Source organism: Arachis ipaensis, chromosome B03 (genome assembly GCF_000816755.2).
Source record: "Arachis ipaensis cultivar K30076 chromosome B03, Araip1.1, whole genome shotgun sequence".
NCBI lineage: Eukaryota > Viridiplantae > Streptophyta > Magnoliopsida > Fabales > Fabaceae > Arachis > Arachis ipaensis.
The window spans coordinates 98,799,890-98,815,906 of record NC_029787.2 but is presented as its reverse complement, the minus strand read 5'-3'; the positions used below and the strand labels follow the sequence as shown (position 1 = coordinate 98,815,906).

At 34.1% G+C, this 16,017-nt stretch overlaps 3 long non-coding RNA genes across 7 annotated transcripts; 1 reads left to right on the top strand and 2 right to left on the bottom strand.

The window, feature by feature from the left end:
* Nucleotides 1,278-10,002, bottom strand: LOC110270254. Of its 2 annotated transcripts, none has more exons than XR_002359572.1 (3): nucleotides 9,202-10,002; nucleotides 8,874-9,111; nucleotides 1,278-1,327 (listed from the first exon to the last, which is right to left on the bottom strand). It is a non-coding gene; the product is annotated as an uncharacterized LOC110270254 (long non-coding RNA). The 2 variants fall into 2 exon arrangements; XR_002359571.1 differs by lacking the exon at nucleotides 1,278-1,327 and adding an exon at nucleotides 1,512-1,585.
* On the top strand, nucleotides 3,241-7,097 carry LOC107630749. Of its 4 annotated transcripts, XR_002359570.1 has the most exons (7): nucleotides 3,242-3,927; nucleotides 4,921-4,989; nucleotides 5,160-5,315; nucleotides 5,589-5,682; nucleotides 5,761-5,884; nucleotides 6,021-6,088; nucleotides 6,886-7,097. It is a non-coding gene; the product is annotated as an uncharacterized LOC107630749 (long non-coding RNA). The 4 variants fall into 4 exon arrangements; XR_001618381.2 differs by having other exon boundaries at nucleotides 3,241-3,927; nucleotides 5,160-5,682; XR_002359569.1 differs by lacking the exon at nucleotides 5,160-5,315 and having other exon boundaries at nucleotides 3,244-3,927.
* Nucleotides 13,221-14,822, bottom strand: LOC110269762. The gene is made up of 3 exons (XR_002358523.1): nucleotides 14,172-14,822; nucleotides 13,991-14,044; nucleotides 13,221-13,596 (listed from the first exon to the last, which is right to left on the bottom strand). It is a non-coding gene; the product is annotated as an uncharacterized LOC110269762 (long non-coding RNA).

The window sequence follows — 16,017 nt, the reverse complement described above, 5'->3', positions numbered from 1 at the left end:
TTACTGAATAAAGGAAAGTATAGTGATTGAACTAACTCTTACCCGCAAATCCTAGTCCTCTCCCTCGGGAAGGTCCAGCGTTAGCAGATACAAAATTAGCCAACAATGTCCAATTTAACTAGGCACTTGAGCATTCCAACTCAAGTGTCTCCTCTTAATCAACCCCCATATCAAGTAGAGGATCTACTCCATTGACATGAAATTAATAATCGTAAAAATATAAGAAGACATAATTAAATAAAATTAAATAGAGAATTAAAATTAATTAAAAATAAAAATAACTCTATATATTAATAAACTCAAAATGTAACATACTTATTTGAATAGAGTCAATAATCAACTGAAAAGAGTAAAGAATAAGGAAACAAACTAAAGTAGTATCTTCACGGAGGTAATGGCACTTCAATATCCACAATCCAAAGCAAAAGCATAAACTACCAATATAACACTAATCTAGATTCAGATCTAAAACTAAAGTAATCCTAATGTGATGAATCTGAATGTGTGTGGATGCCTTCTTTGAGTCTCTGCATGTTCCCTAGCTTTAGTCTTTGCTTCTGGGCCGAAAATTGGGTCAAAACGCGGCCCGAAATCACTCCCAGCGTATTCTGTTATTTTTGCAGATCGCACAGGTCACGCGTGTGCGTCGTCCACGCGTTCGCGTCATTCAGCGATTTTCCTTGTCACGCGTTTGTGTCATTCGTGCAGACTTCAATCCACGCATTTGCGTCAGGCACGCGTTCACGTCGTTGCGATTTCTTCTTTTCATGCGCTGGCGTGGACCATGCGCTCGCGTCATTGTTCGCTGGTTATCTCCTTGGTTTCTTGTGTTCCTTCCATTTTTGCAAGCTTCCTCTCCACTCTCTAAGCCATTCCTTCCCTATGAAGCCTGAAACACTTAACACACGGATCACGGCATCAAATGGGATGAAGGAGAGTTAAAATGTATAGTTAAAAGATCTCTAGGAAGCAAGTTTTCAACCATGGAACAATTTTGGGAAAGAATTGTAATATCATGCTAATCATATGAATAAGTGGGTAAAGACTTGATAAAACCATTCAATTAAGCATAATATAAATCATAAAATAGTGGTTTATCAGGAAGCTATGACAAATTATATATCGTTGCGAAGCCCCAGATGTTAGCTTTCCAACTCAACTAGAACCGCATCATTTGGACCTCTATAGCTCAAGTTATGGTCAATTTAGTACCAGGAGGTCAGGCTGGACAGCTTTAGCAGTTCCTTCAGTTTCTTGTATTCCTTCTACTTTTACATGCTTCCTTTCCATCCTCTAAGCCATTCCTACCTTATAAACCCTGAAATCACTTAACACACATATCACAGAATTGAATGGTTATAAGAGAGGATTAAACATAGGAAATTTAAGGCCAAAGAAACATGTTTTCAATCATAGCACAAAATCAGGAAGGAAATTGTAAAACATGCGAATTGTATGAATAAGTGTGAAAGTAATGGGTAAAATCCACTAGATTAAGCATAGGATAAACCCTAAAAATGGGGTTTATTACCCACCCCATCTCATATTGCTATGAAAAATATTTTCTTCATATCATATCCTCCTGCTAGCAAAATAAATAAACATGTTAGAATAGAGAAATCAAGTTCAAACACCAAACAGCAAGGAGCATTTGCTACGGGTTTTAAGCCACATAAAAAGGAAACCTTAGCCAAAACCTATACATATACATGTAATAGAACTTGTTCACTTGTTCAGAGCCTATACAAAGAGTATTCTTCTATGTCTATACTTTGGTTTAGCCTCTTACATAAAATGGACTTCTAATTATCACGCACATAAATTAACGAGGATACTTTATAATGCAGTATCAGCAATTAACTAACATTAATTAATTAATATATAACATGAATCATATAAAGAGGAGACAAATTAAAACACCTGGGTCTATATTAATGAGTTTCTTATTTAAAGAAGATATGCCACTACAACATTTTGGGCCTATGGTCACGATTTTTTTGGTCACGGTAAAAAATCGTGACCATAGACCCTCTATGGTCACGATTTTCAAAAAAGGGTGGCTTAAAAAGGTCTATGGTCATGGTTTTGGGGGTGGCCTAAAGAGGTCTATGGTAACAGTTTTTAGGGGTGACCAAAAAGGATTTATAGTCACGGTTTTTCAAAAAAGGGTGACAAAAAAGGTCTATGGTCACGATTTTTGGGGGTGACCTAAATATGTCTATGGTCACGGTTTTGGAGGGTGACCTAAAAGGGTCTATGGCCATGGTTTTAGGGGGTGGCCAAAGGGGTATATGGCCATGGTTTTTAGGGGTGATCAAAAAGGGTCTATGGTCAGATTTTTCAAAAAAGGGTGACCTAAAAGGGTCTATGGTCACGATTTTCAGGGGTGACCTAAACATGTTATGGTCACGGTTTTGGAAGGTGACCTAAAAGGGTCTATGGTCACGGTTTTGGGGGGTGACCTAAAGGTATCTATGGTCATGGTTTTGGGGGTAGCCTAAAAAGGTCTATGATTACGGTTTTTTAAAAGGGTGGCCTAAAAGGGTCTATGGTCACGGTTTTGGGGAATGACCTAAAGGGGTCTATGGTCACGGTTTTGGGAGGTGACCTAAAAGGGTCTATGGTCACGATTTTTCGGAAGGGTGACTTAAAAGAGTCTATGGTCGCGGTTTTGGTGGTGACTTAAAAGGGTCTATGGTCACGGTTTTGGAGGGTGATCTAAAAGGGTCTGTGGTCACAATTTTTGGGGGTGACCTAAAGGGGTCTATGGTCACGGTTTTGAAGAGTGACCTAAAAGGGTCTATGGTCATGGTTTTTGGGGTGACCTATAGGTATCTATGGTCATGGTTTTGGGGAGTGACTTAAAAAGGTCTATGGTCACGGTTTTACGAAAGGGTAATCTAAAAGGATCTATGATCACAGTTTTGGTGGGTGACTTAAAAGTGAATATCTCATCTATTTAAAATTCAAAAAATTTAATAATTGCAAACTAATGAGAATTTTATTTGATTTACTTTAAATATGATTTACTTTAAATATCAAAATTCTAAATCTAATTTTATAAATAAAAAATTAAGTTGAATACTATTAATTTTAAATTAAAAATTAATTTTTAATTACTATTCTACTTTTTAATTTTATTTAAATTCTTATACTATCCTAATCCAAACCCTAATTCTAATTTTCAAACCCTAACCCTAATTTTATTTAAATTACACTACCTTAATTAACCTAAAAATTCCCAAATTAAAACCCCAACCTAAACTTAGGCCTCCTCCCCAAATACAACCAACAACAGCAGATAGCAGAAAGCAAGGGGAGAAGGGGGATAGCTCGGCAACGAAGAAGAGGAGACTGCGCCGCGTTCTGTTGCTGCGTCGCCGCTGCTATCTATGTCGCACGTGAGAGAGCCGTCGAGCTCGAGGGTGAAAGACGCGCGTGAGAGAGGGAGGAGCCGCCACTACCATCCCGCCTCGCCACCTCTTCTCTACTCTCCTCTCTGGTGTCGTTTCTTCCATTTTCAATTCCTTCCAACTCCCAAAATCGATCCCCAATTACCCCTAAATCCCATTGTCTCTTTAGAAAAGATACAAGTGAACCCTAGCTAACCTATCCCTCCCAAAGTTCCATCCACGAAGAACTCTGCCCCCACTACCATTAGAAACAATTGCCGTTACACTCTCCACTCTCAACGTCAAGTCCTTCGCCTCAAAGACCCAGATCCAACCGTCATCCCTCTTCCTCACCAGCACAACCAATCATCGGTAACACTGACATCATCACCAACAAACGGCCACCGCCACCACCGAAGGTCTCCATCTGACGAAGGTTTATTGGAGTTCGTGGTGTCGCCGTGTCTTCGACTCTCCTCTGTCTTCGTCTCCTCTTCGATCTCTCCTCTGGAATCGTCTTCTCTTCGTGATTAAGGTAGGCAATTATAAAATATTGAAATACCATGATATAGTTAATTTTCAATTATAAATTTATTGTCATTGATATGCATGTACAGACTCTATAATCTCATAAATTCTCGCATGTCATAAAAAAATATGTTTTCTCGTGTTTTTTTATTATTATTATTATTATTATTATTATTATTATTATTATTATTATTATTATTATTATTATTATTATTATTATTATTATTATTATTATTATTATTAATCAATTTCCAATGAAATGTAATGATGCATTGACAATTGTGGTTCTTTGTCATAGTTGCTGATGTAGTTGTTGTCAAATGATGGATAAATGCATTCATTCTATGAAAAAAAGGGCAAACTTGTAACCCACTAATATTCTGGGGACATTATACAATATAAGCTACACACACCTTGTATATATTTCTCTTAAATCATCAAGACACAAACTAAAAGTAGCATAGTGGCCCTTTTTGGTGTAAAGCATATGACCTTTTTTATATAGGGCTTCTTTAATAGATGCTGAAGGAGTTTGAAGCTTTGTTACACTGATTTTCTTGCTTGTTCAAATTGTTTTTAATGTTTTCTACTTTTGTGTGTGTGGAGTCCTATCCTGCTCTATGTACTGCATTTTTTTCTTTTGACTATGTAGATTTCTTCTTTTATAAAAGGGTATTTAATTGTGGTTATTTGTTACTTGCAGTTGCATTTTTCTTCTACTATATCGAATAAGATTACAAAGATTGTTTCCATTCATGTAGAATGAAGTCACTTAGTGTTTGTTCTCTCGCTAAGTGTATAGTTTGCCTATTGATACATAGATAGTTACCATGTTATCCCCTTTTACTTGTTTTCTTTGTTATTTCTCCTTGCTTTGTGGTTGCCAGGAGGTCCATGTGTTCTCTTCAACAAGCTCTTTTATTTTGAAAAACTAATTGCATTGCATTCATGTTATGTTATTCTTATATTCTCTGGTGTCACTCAATTTTTTCCTTTTAAGGTTGGCAACCTGGTATCCAGGAAGGAGCTGTTGACTGGGATGAAGATTGGGATAAGCTTGAAGATAAAGGTATATTTATTTGTTAATATATATAAAATTTTGAGGTATCTTTACATAAGGTTATGGAAAGGTCATTGTTGATCATTATTCTTTCTGAGGGATAAATTTTGAGTTATATAGTTCAGGTGACTGCAAATAGATTATGGTTTAACTGCTATTACTTTATTTCTCCATTACAGGTTCACCTAAGAGTGATAATGAGTCAAAAAAAACCCCAGACCACAGATGAACAAGAAGTTGACAATGAATCCGTTCATAATGAGTCAAATAAAACATGTTGTTTATTTTAATTTTTTGGGGGTTCTGAAAAGATAATTCGCTCTTTGCTTGATTCAGTTATATCTCCTTCAATCAACAATTTGTTATAGTGCTAGTAGCTATGCTTCCTTAGATAAAAAATTCACTTATACTTTTTCTTTTCTATTTTTTTCGTTATTCCCTATGTTTATCTGTGAACTTCTTGTGTCATGAAAATTGATTTGAGATATTTTGTTTTGTGTGATATCTGATTTGTTCATATCTCATGAAAGGCTCAAGTTTTAACAAACACTATATTCTGTAATCTCATTGTTCATGCTGTCATATATAACTTTTTTTCCCTTTGTTAGGTCTCAGAGATAAGAAGTGTGTGCCATGCAATCTGAAGGAACTGCAACCAATGACCGAGGATGCAGCACACATTTTGATGCCACATGTTTATTTGTAATAATCATAATCATCATCGTCATAATAAAGCTTTTTCAACTTAAAGTGTTTTGGAAATTGACATTTTCTGGTTAGGTTTCTGAGTGGAATTTCGTAAAAGAAGATAGCATTTTTAAACTGAAGAGGACACGGAAAGTAAAGACTTTCACCAAAGGCTTGGAATTCTTCAAGATAGTAGCTGACCTTGCTGAAAGTGAAGGTATCATTCTCTGTTCTCTTTTTCTAACCCTTTTCCTTTAATTAATCAATAATCATATTTCCTTTCAAAAAAATGAAAAATTTGTAACATCTTGGGATTATTACATTGTTTGTTTTTCTATTTTGGGCAATTCAAGGCAATTACTTTGTGCCCCAATGTTCCTGTGTATTGGGCGAACTGTGCTCTTTGCTATCTTAAGCGCCAGTAAGTATAGTATGATAACATATCTTCCTGATTTTTAATTTAATTTTATTTTTGACTTCTGTTTGGGTATTTACTCTTTAGAGATTTCGAGGTCTTTAGCTTCAATGGTTGTGTTGTATTTGTTAAGTATATTCGATTTTCTTCTGAGTAGAAAATTGGTTAAATTGAATATATTTTATTATTTATTCTATTTGCAAGTTTTCTATATTTTTAGGTGTTAAAGAAAATAATCCGAGCGATGTATAGGGAAGTAAGCAATTATTCGTTGGGAGTTAGGTCTGCACCTTAGAAATTGCATGGCCTGGTTGAATAGGCTTACGTTAGGGAATATAATCGCCAAATTTTATATAGTTGTTGAGGTTTAAATCAATTTGAACTTGTACTTAGCTAATAGGTGATTAGTTATCTGAAAAATGTTAAAACTGTGGACTCGTGGACATGTTACTGCGACATTAACAGTTGTGTTTGAGTTTTCCCTTGAACATGTATTAAATTCTTGGTCTTTTATTGTAAGCATAACTGAGTATAATTTAACACTATCTCTATCTTGATATATATTTTATTAACAAATATAAACGTTCTTATATAGTCTTAATTAATTAGTTTACAAAAATCAAACGTGCATTGAATCTGTTGTCAGCTTCAAGCTCAAACAAAGCGATCAACTGTTTCAGATTTTTCAGATCTTGTGTGTCTAATACTCTAATGTGTTTGTGTGTTTTTTTAATGTAATTTATCATGTTGTAACTAATTTCTAATCAATTGTTCAATTGTTCAATTTTTTTTTTGGGTTTCAGGTGAAAAACATTACAAGATGAGCGAACAAATTAGAGAAGAATTTTTTTTTGGTTTTCAAAGGACGAGAAGAATATGTACTATATTAGAGAATATTTTTGTTTTCACAATATAATATTTTGATGTCTTTTGTAATTTTTTAAGAGCTTTTACCTGGTATTACATGTAATGGATAAATTATACCATATTTTGATTTGTGTTGTTTGGCTAAAAACATATCTAGTTTATAATATAAATTTTATGATTTAGATTTATTGAATTTCTTCTTTTTAGACTTATTTTGTGATTATCATAATTTTGGGATCTGAATATGCTTTAAAAAAATAAATCTCAAAAGATAGAGTAAATTATGGTCACGATTTTAAAATAGGGTGACCATAGATAAGGCTATGGTTAGGATAAAAACCGTGACCATAGATAAGGTTATGGTCACGGTTTTAAGGAGGAGTGACCATAGAGGCTATGATCACGGTGAAAAACCGTGACCATAGATAAGGCTATGGTCACGGTTTTAAGGAGGGGTGACCATAGAGGCTACACCGTGACCATAGATAAGGCTATGATCACGGTTTTAGGTGGGTTGACCATAGAGGCCATGGTTACAGTTTTAGGGTGACCATAGAGGCTATGGTCACCGTAAAAACCATGTAAAAACCGTGACCATAGATAAGGCTATGATCACGGTTTTTACGCGTGACCATAGATTAACCTATGGTCACGGTAAAAAAAACTTGGCCTAAAGTGCCAGAATTTTAACATTACAACCATGACTATAGAAACCGTGAACATAGATAAAAAAAATCATGACCATAGATCTATGGCCACGACAGAATAGGCCACGGTGGAGAAACCGTGACCATAGGTAAAAAACTGTGACAATAAACCTATGGTCACCCTTTTCACTAGCTATGGTCACGGTTTTTCACCGTGACCATGGACCTTTTTTTTTGTAGTGTGCCAACATCAAAATTCCATAATTAACTACTACAGTAGTCTAGTACATACTACTTACAACAAGAACAATCAACCTTCTTCTAACAAACTAAATTATAATGTAGATTTGTTTAAGGCCAATAAATCAATAGTAAAACTAACATGAACAGCAATCAGCCACTATTAATTTAACTACTAATTTGAACAGTACTTAATTTCAACTTATAAAACAAAATAAAAATACATATATACAATTTATGGACCTTTTTCTAAGAAAAGTTCTAGCATCTGAAAATGCTTTCTTGTTTGATCATCCCCACTATATTTTGTTATGGTTTATTGAAGCAATGTTAAAGTCCATGTGACATACAGTATATAGTATGAAAAATTCTTATCTACTCTACAGCAAATCCATTTTTACTCCAAGTTGTGAACTACTATATGTCTATATATATATCATGGTTCTCACACATGCACGCGCGTGCGCACACACACACATATATTAAACTGACTTTTTATAAATCAAATATGTATAATAATAGTAATGGTGTTAAGATGATATATAACATTTTTTATTTTTATGATTGCGGAAGAGTATTTTAGAAAATAAAGTTTTATTTAGATTTCTCCTATATTCTCTTTATGTATGGTAAATACATAGTATATAGTAGATTATATATAGTATATAGTATATAAAAGAGAGTGTAAATATTTTTCTACATGTATTTTGTACACCTACTTATGTAGCAATTTTGCTGAAGTATGTGCTGCTAGTGCTAGTAATGGTTTCTTGAGAGGATATGCATCACTGCTACATTCGAGGAATGAAGATTGTTATGATTCTCTAGGCACTTCATACATTTTTCCTCCATAAATCTATATCTTCGGATGCTCTTAGTTACATGTTGGACAATAAGACCAAAACCTTAGCAAATATATGTTATGTTGGGTCCATGTTATGTTATTCACAACATAATGTAACATATATGATGGATAAAGGACAAGCAAGAATTTCATCTGCAACACAACTAGATGAACAAAGTCTAAAAATACTTACAAGATCAGACCTTCCTTTTGCACTTGTGAGTCTTCAATTGCCTGATAATGTATTAGATAATTTCTTTCAGTGTGGCACTCCTTCCTTCCTTCCAGTTCCAAATTTCTGGCACAGTGTACCTTCCACTGCAAGTGTATTCTTCTATTTCGATCAATGCATCTATGGCAGCCTTGTATACCACTTCACCGTGCTTATCTTTTAGCAATTTTAGCTTTTCATCATTTTCATCTATTATCTTCTGAAATTACCAAAATTTCTCAAAACAATTACCTTGTCTTCGATAGCATTCTTAACAATAATATGACACATGATTGAAAATATTGTATACCTATAAAACGCCATTGACCTCGGTTATTTTGAAAGGATGCCAAGCTGAATTCTTCAGATTGTCCTCCCATGATGAACATAGCATGGCGGATATCTCTTATCATGGTTCATTTGAGTACTTTTGGGAGCACGAATCTCCAAGTTGAGATCAACTACAGAACATGTCTTGTAAACTCTACAAGAAAATATGATAAATAATATGCATATAAGATAGTTAATTGTGGCAGTGTTCAAATTACCAACACTTCCTTCATCACTTTCTACATCACTCTAATTGTGTAACTCCCTTCTTAACTGTATGCGACAATCAAAAGTATATATTCAAGAAAGAAAGTATCAACATAGATAGTAATTTATATACAAGTTAAAGTATTCAATTGTACATTCAGATTAAAGTTCCATCTTTGAGTCATATTTCACATGTAATTGCAAGTTTAAGATCCCTAAGATTCTCAAATTTTTTTTATCACATTCTCTTCTTGCCATTATTAATAGAAAACATAGATTTTAATTTTAACTTTGAAGATATGGACGGACATGAACTTTAGCTTCTAGGAACCATCTCAGCCAGAAAATGCTATTAAATACTAGTAACTTTGAAGATACTATTGAATGCAAAACAAAAGACAGACAAAATGCTGAGAATCTAAATTTTCAAGCAAATGACGAGAGGGGCTGGAGCACGAACAGAGGTGGCGCCGTGCGTGATGGGGAGGAGGGTGCGTGGCTGGGAGAGAGGGAATGGGAATTTCGGCACCAAGGGTTATCTTCACCCTTTTCGCCTAAGTGAAGAACGACGAGTGAGGGATTTCAAAAAAAAAATTGAAAAAGCCATTTGGGGAGGGGTTTAAAAAAAATTGAAAAACCGTACTCTATGGTCACTCCCCAAAACCGTGACCATTGGTACTCTATGGTTACTTTTTTTTTTGAAAAATCATGATCATATACCACTTTAAGTCATCCCCTAAAACCGTGACCATAGATACATTTAAGTAGCTCTCCAAAATCATGACCATAGACCCTTTTAGGTCACCCTTTTGTAAAATCGTGACCACAGACCCTTTTAGGCCACACCTCAAAACCATGACCAAAGACCACTTTACCGTGACCATAGACCTATTTAGGTCATCCCTAAAACCATGACCATAGACCCTTTTAGGTCACCCTTTTTGGAAAAACCGTGACCATAGACCATTTAAGGTCACCCCCCAAAACTGTGACCATAAACTTCTTTAGGTCACTCCAAAAAACTGTAATCATAGACCCCTTTAGGTCACTTTTTTTAAAAAACTGTGACCATAGACCCTTTTTGGTCACCCCAAAAAACCGTGACCATAGACCCCTTTAGATCACCCTCGTAAACCGTGATCATAGACCCTTTTAGGCCACCCTTTTTTTAAAAACTGTAACCATAGGTCTCTTTTTTAAAAAATTATAACCATGGCTTTTTTTTTGTCACGGTAAAAAACCGTGACCATATAGGGTCTATGGTCACGGGTTTTTACCGTGACCAAAAAAACCGTGGCCATAGACCCAAAATGTTATAGTGGTATAACTCCAAATATTTTATGATGGAATCATTCATGCTTCAAGGAATTTACTGGACTCCTCAGCTAGAGGATCCATGCACATGAAGACATCTGAAGAAGCCTTAGAAGTAATTGAGATATTGGCCGACAATCAATACTTGTATTCTTCCGAAAAAACATTGAAGAGAAGAGTGATAGAATTGGACACACTAGACATTATTTTGGCACATAATAAGGCTATGTCCCAACATATATCAGTGCTCTCACTAAACAACTAAGACACATGTAATTTTCAGTAGTGGGAACACAAGGCATCACCTGTGACATAAGTGGAGGAAACCATCAAAATGAAGTCTTTCAAAGTGAAGGTTGTGAGCTACTTAACCATGACCAAGTCTCTGTTGAACAAGTGAACTACATGGAAAATTTCTCTAGGCCATTACACAATGACCCATTTTCCAAAACTTACAACCTTGGATGAAGGAACCACACTAACTTTGGGTGGAAAAACCAAGGCTAAAAAAACAACAGCTTCAACAACTTTAATACTCTTTACCAACAACAAACACCTACCACACAACCATCCCAAAATCCTAAAAAATCCTCCCCTCTTGAGAATGCCTTGAGAAACTCTCTCAACACACATCCACATTTATCCAACAAACCTCAAGTGTTGTGCAAGAAACTAGAGCTAATTTCAAGAATCAAGAAGTCTCTATCAGAAACTTAGAAGTACAAGTGGGCCAACTTGCCAAGCAATCTGCTGAGAGACCCATAAATACTTTTTCTAGTGATATCATTTCAAACTCAAAAGAAGAATGCATAGCCATTAATTTGAGAAGTGAAAAGGTGGTGGGTAAAGAAGTCATATGCAATGACAAGCAATCTGAAGAAGCCATGGAGGAAGCCAACCATAAAAAAGAACACGCCACTACGCCTCCAATTCAAGCTCTAAAAGAGAAAGCAACAGAGAAGGCAAAAGTGCAAGAATACAAGCCCAGAATTCCATTCCTTCAAAGGCTACAAAAGGAGACCAAGGATAAGCAATTCTCTAAGTTCTTGGAGGTATTTAGAAAATTACAAATCAATATTTCTTTTGCTGAAGCCTTGGAAAAAATGCATCTTTGTGCCAAGTTTATGAAGGAGTTAATGGCAAAGAAAAGGAATTGGAAAGAAGATGAAACAATGGTCCTTACCAAGGAATGTAGTGCAATTATTCAAAAGAACTTGCCCAAAAAATTGAAAGATCTTGGGAGTTTCTTAATTCCTTGAATAATTGATAAAATCACTATTAAAAGAGCTCTTTGTGACTTGGGGGTAGCATTAATCTAATGCTACTCTAATTGATGAAAAAGATGCAAATTAAAGAAGTGAAGCCCACAAGAATCTCTCTCTAATTAGCTGACCGTCCATCAAATTCCTACATGAAGTAGTTGAAAATTTGTTATTACCTATCCTATTATGATTTTTTTTTCCTTTTATAATCAAAGGGACTGAAACTTAGAAACTAGACATAAATTGTTATATATAAAAAAAGATATCCTCTAATATCAATAGAAAATATAAGAGAAATCACACTACACTACAAAAAAAAATAATATATTGCCACGCTTTTAAAGCGTGCAAAAAAGTGGAAAAAAGCATAGCAATAGCTCCTCATCGTGCTTTTTAAGCTATCGGCACATTTTTGAAAGGGTCACATCTGTGAGTGTACCGGTTACTCTATCTCCATACTTTTGTCGATCTATTGGCATGCTTAAAAGTGTGGCCATATGTATAACCTTGTAGCTATGCTTTTAAAGCGTGCCAAAAAGTGGACAAACAACTACGCTTTTAGAAATGTGCCCATTGGTTTGGTTTTGGTTACGCTTCAAAAGCATGCCGATAGGGACATACAACCATGCTTTCTTAAACGAACCTAGATATGAACCTATTGCCACGCTTTAATCAAATTAAAAATTATCCTGGTATGTGCTTTGACATGTACTCTAATGCGCTCCAAAAACAATAAAAAATATCGACAAAAATATGTGAATATTATTTAAAAAAATTAATCAATTAAAAAATTAGTATTACATTAGCAGAATTCAAGCCAAATTAGCCTTAGCAATCTCTTATAGCCAAAATAGTTATAAAATGCATCGGATAAAAATATCAATTAAGATACAGTTGATTAACAATAATATCGCTATATAAATACAATTCATAATAATTAGGAGTCCTTAAAGAAATTTTATCTTCCTGATGAAGCAAATATTGGCTATTCATATGCTATGATAGCAGATTTAATAAATATTGTAGAAAAGGAGACAATGTCTTTGATTTCTTAATCTTTCAGATTGTACTTCTTTTTCATCTGCCACACAAAAACATATGAAACATACATAGGCATTAGAATTAAAATTAAGAAAGCATGTGACACTAAATACATGAGAAATTAAAAGATTAAGCTTTTTCAATTGATTCAAGACTATGCTTTTGTGGTGTACAGAACTACGCTTCTAGGCTTGATTGATGATTCAATTACTATTTTAGCTCTTCTAAATATTCACGTTGTCCTTGGAATATGTCTTTGAATTTGACATTCTTGCCCACGCTACAACTAAGTTGCTCTAAAAAAATTACCTTTCTTCAAATCATGCTCTTTGTCAAATGCTTATCATCAAGTTAAAACCATAACTCTAAAGCAAAAGTGAACGCTCAAATGGTATAAAATTTATTTTGGCCCTCCTAGTAGATAGATAGTAAATGATTTTATTTCATTAAAATTTTGTCTACTGTATAAACTTGAAAGGACATGACCCTACCCTTCCTTTAGTGTCAATATTACCGTGTGCACCGTATCAAGTTCCATGTCTTCTGTATACCTGCAAGTGGACAATGAAATTCGTCTAGCCTTATTTAGAGAGGGCCCACAATTAGCAAAAGTCCAATTAAATGCTATGCAACATGATTACTACTTTTAGTTTGTTGTTTTTCTATTACTTCAAAAATAAATAATAAAAAAGAGACTATACTCTTACTTTATTTAGACTTCCCAGCTGAACAACACCAAGTGGGATTATAGTTACAATAATAGTTTGCAAAGAAAAGTAGGGAAAAGAGTTCTTAATGCCAAGATTTTTCAATTTTCATATTTACATGTTCATAGTTTTCCAAATATACTGTCAAAATTTCATTGTCAACAATCCTTCATGTTAATTATCTGAGACAATTTTAAAAGTTAAAAAGTAAAAAGATTATAAATAGCAATTAACTTACTCTAATTCTGGCAAAAAGTTGAGACTGCCACCCATCAGTAAACTAAAAATTGAACTAACAAAAGGAAAGGAATGAAATGAAATAATGTAATAGTACTTAACATTGAACAATTAGAGACCTTGAAATCTTCCAAGGTAGAGAAATTAGTGTTGGTGACAACATTGAGAACAAGAATACTCACCTTAAAAGATAAACCAAAACCTGTGATTTCATTATCAGCATAGATCTACCTATGCTTTCTAGTAACAGCAGCTACCTATCCAACAGTGTTGTAAAAAAAAGTTCTTAGGATGTAATATTCAATCTACTAAACTAAAACTCTAAATATGAATAACAAACAAGACTCCTTATATATACTACAACACTACAAGAACCTGAATAGATCACAATATACTCAGAGAATTAAACTTGAATAGATCAACAAAAAATAGAATAATAATGATAACACAAGAAAACAACAAAGCAACCATGGAAAGAACTACCTTTGACCTGGCTATAAACCTCTAAGCATACACTCATACCATACTCAAAAAATAGTATGAGATCAAAGAAACAATCAACATAACAATACTTGATACACACTCATACTGTACACATGCCTGCATTAAGAAACAATATGAGATCAAAGAAATAATCAACATAAAAATACTTGATATTCAACATAACAATACTTGATACACACTCATACCTAACAAAATAGAATATCAAATCTAATATAACCCAAAAATAGAATATCTCCCTTTTCACATTTGCATAAGAATGAACCATTAGACAAAATAAAACCTAAAAATTGGAAACTTTGAACATTTAAATCAAACCATCAATACGAGTCAACAAACATTAAACAGAATCAAAATTCTAACCGTGTAAGAATCCAATTTTTGGTAAACTAACTTTTTTTAGCTATTTTGTAACTTATTTCTAAAAATCTTGAACCGCGGCCCAAAAATTATTAGTGAGGCAGGCCCAATGGTAATAAAAAATAAAAATAAATTAGAAAATGGTAATTAATAGGTCAAAATTGACTTTATGAGGGTTTCTCTAAGTCAAATTTGACTTAAAAAAAGTAAACACTTACTTGCCACTAGTTTATTTTTCTCATTAGGGACTTTTTGAGTTGGAAATTCACTTTTAGTGATAGTTTTGCGTGTGCTGAAAAAAAATTAGCAACCAAAAAACTCAGAATCAGTGGTAAAAATAATTTCTACCTTGGTAATTATATTCCAAGATTAATATTAGCCATCTATTCATGATTTATCTCTTTAAGAATAAATCTTAGTCATTAATTATTTTACCACACGGTAAAAGTTACCCTAAATCGAATTTCTTACTAGTATTATGCAAACGACTCCTAAAGACCCTGAATCCACTTACTTGCCATCCAAGTAACTCGTCCCTCCCTCTCAGCCTCTGAGCCAAGATTATCTCAGCCTCTCACCCCTCTCTGTTATGTTTTTTAACCCCTTGTAACTAATTGCGGTTAATTGTGGATAAGCTTGACACGCAAATGCTGACCAAACTTCTTAGTTTTCAATCCCCTTCTTCATTAATAAGTATCCCTTGACAACACAAATTTTCAGCCCTTTTACTATCATAAATTCCTATAAGACTCTGAATTTTTATTTTAAGGAACCTTGCTCACAAATTTTACAAATACTTATGCATTTTTACCAGCTTTTTGACCAAATTCTTGAGAGAAAAAGAGAAAAATACTGCACCTTCCCCCACTACATTTTAGCCTTAATTCCAGTAGCTCTTCTATTTTTTTCATGTATTTTTCAAGAATCCAAGCCATACAAACACAATTCCTTGCCCATTTTAACTGATTCTCACGTTTTTACCAAAAATTCAACAATGTGAGTTGTTGTTCCTTCTCTATTCTTTTCTATTTTTTCAGCAATTATCATGATTAATTCTTGCCCTCTTATGTGTCTAGAAAATCTCTCTTGAAGGCCATATAGAGCACACCTAAGGATCTATACAAATTCAAGCTCAAAGTGATCAAATTCTAACACTTTTTGCGACGC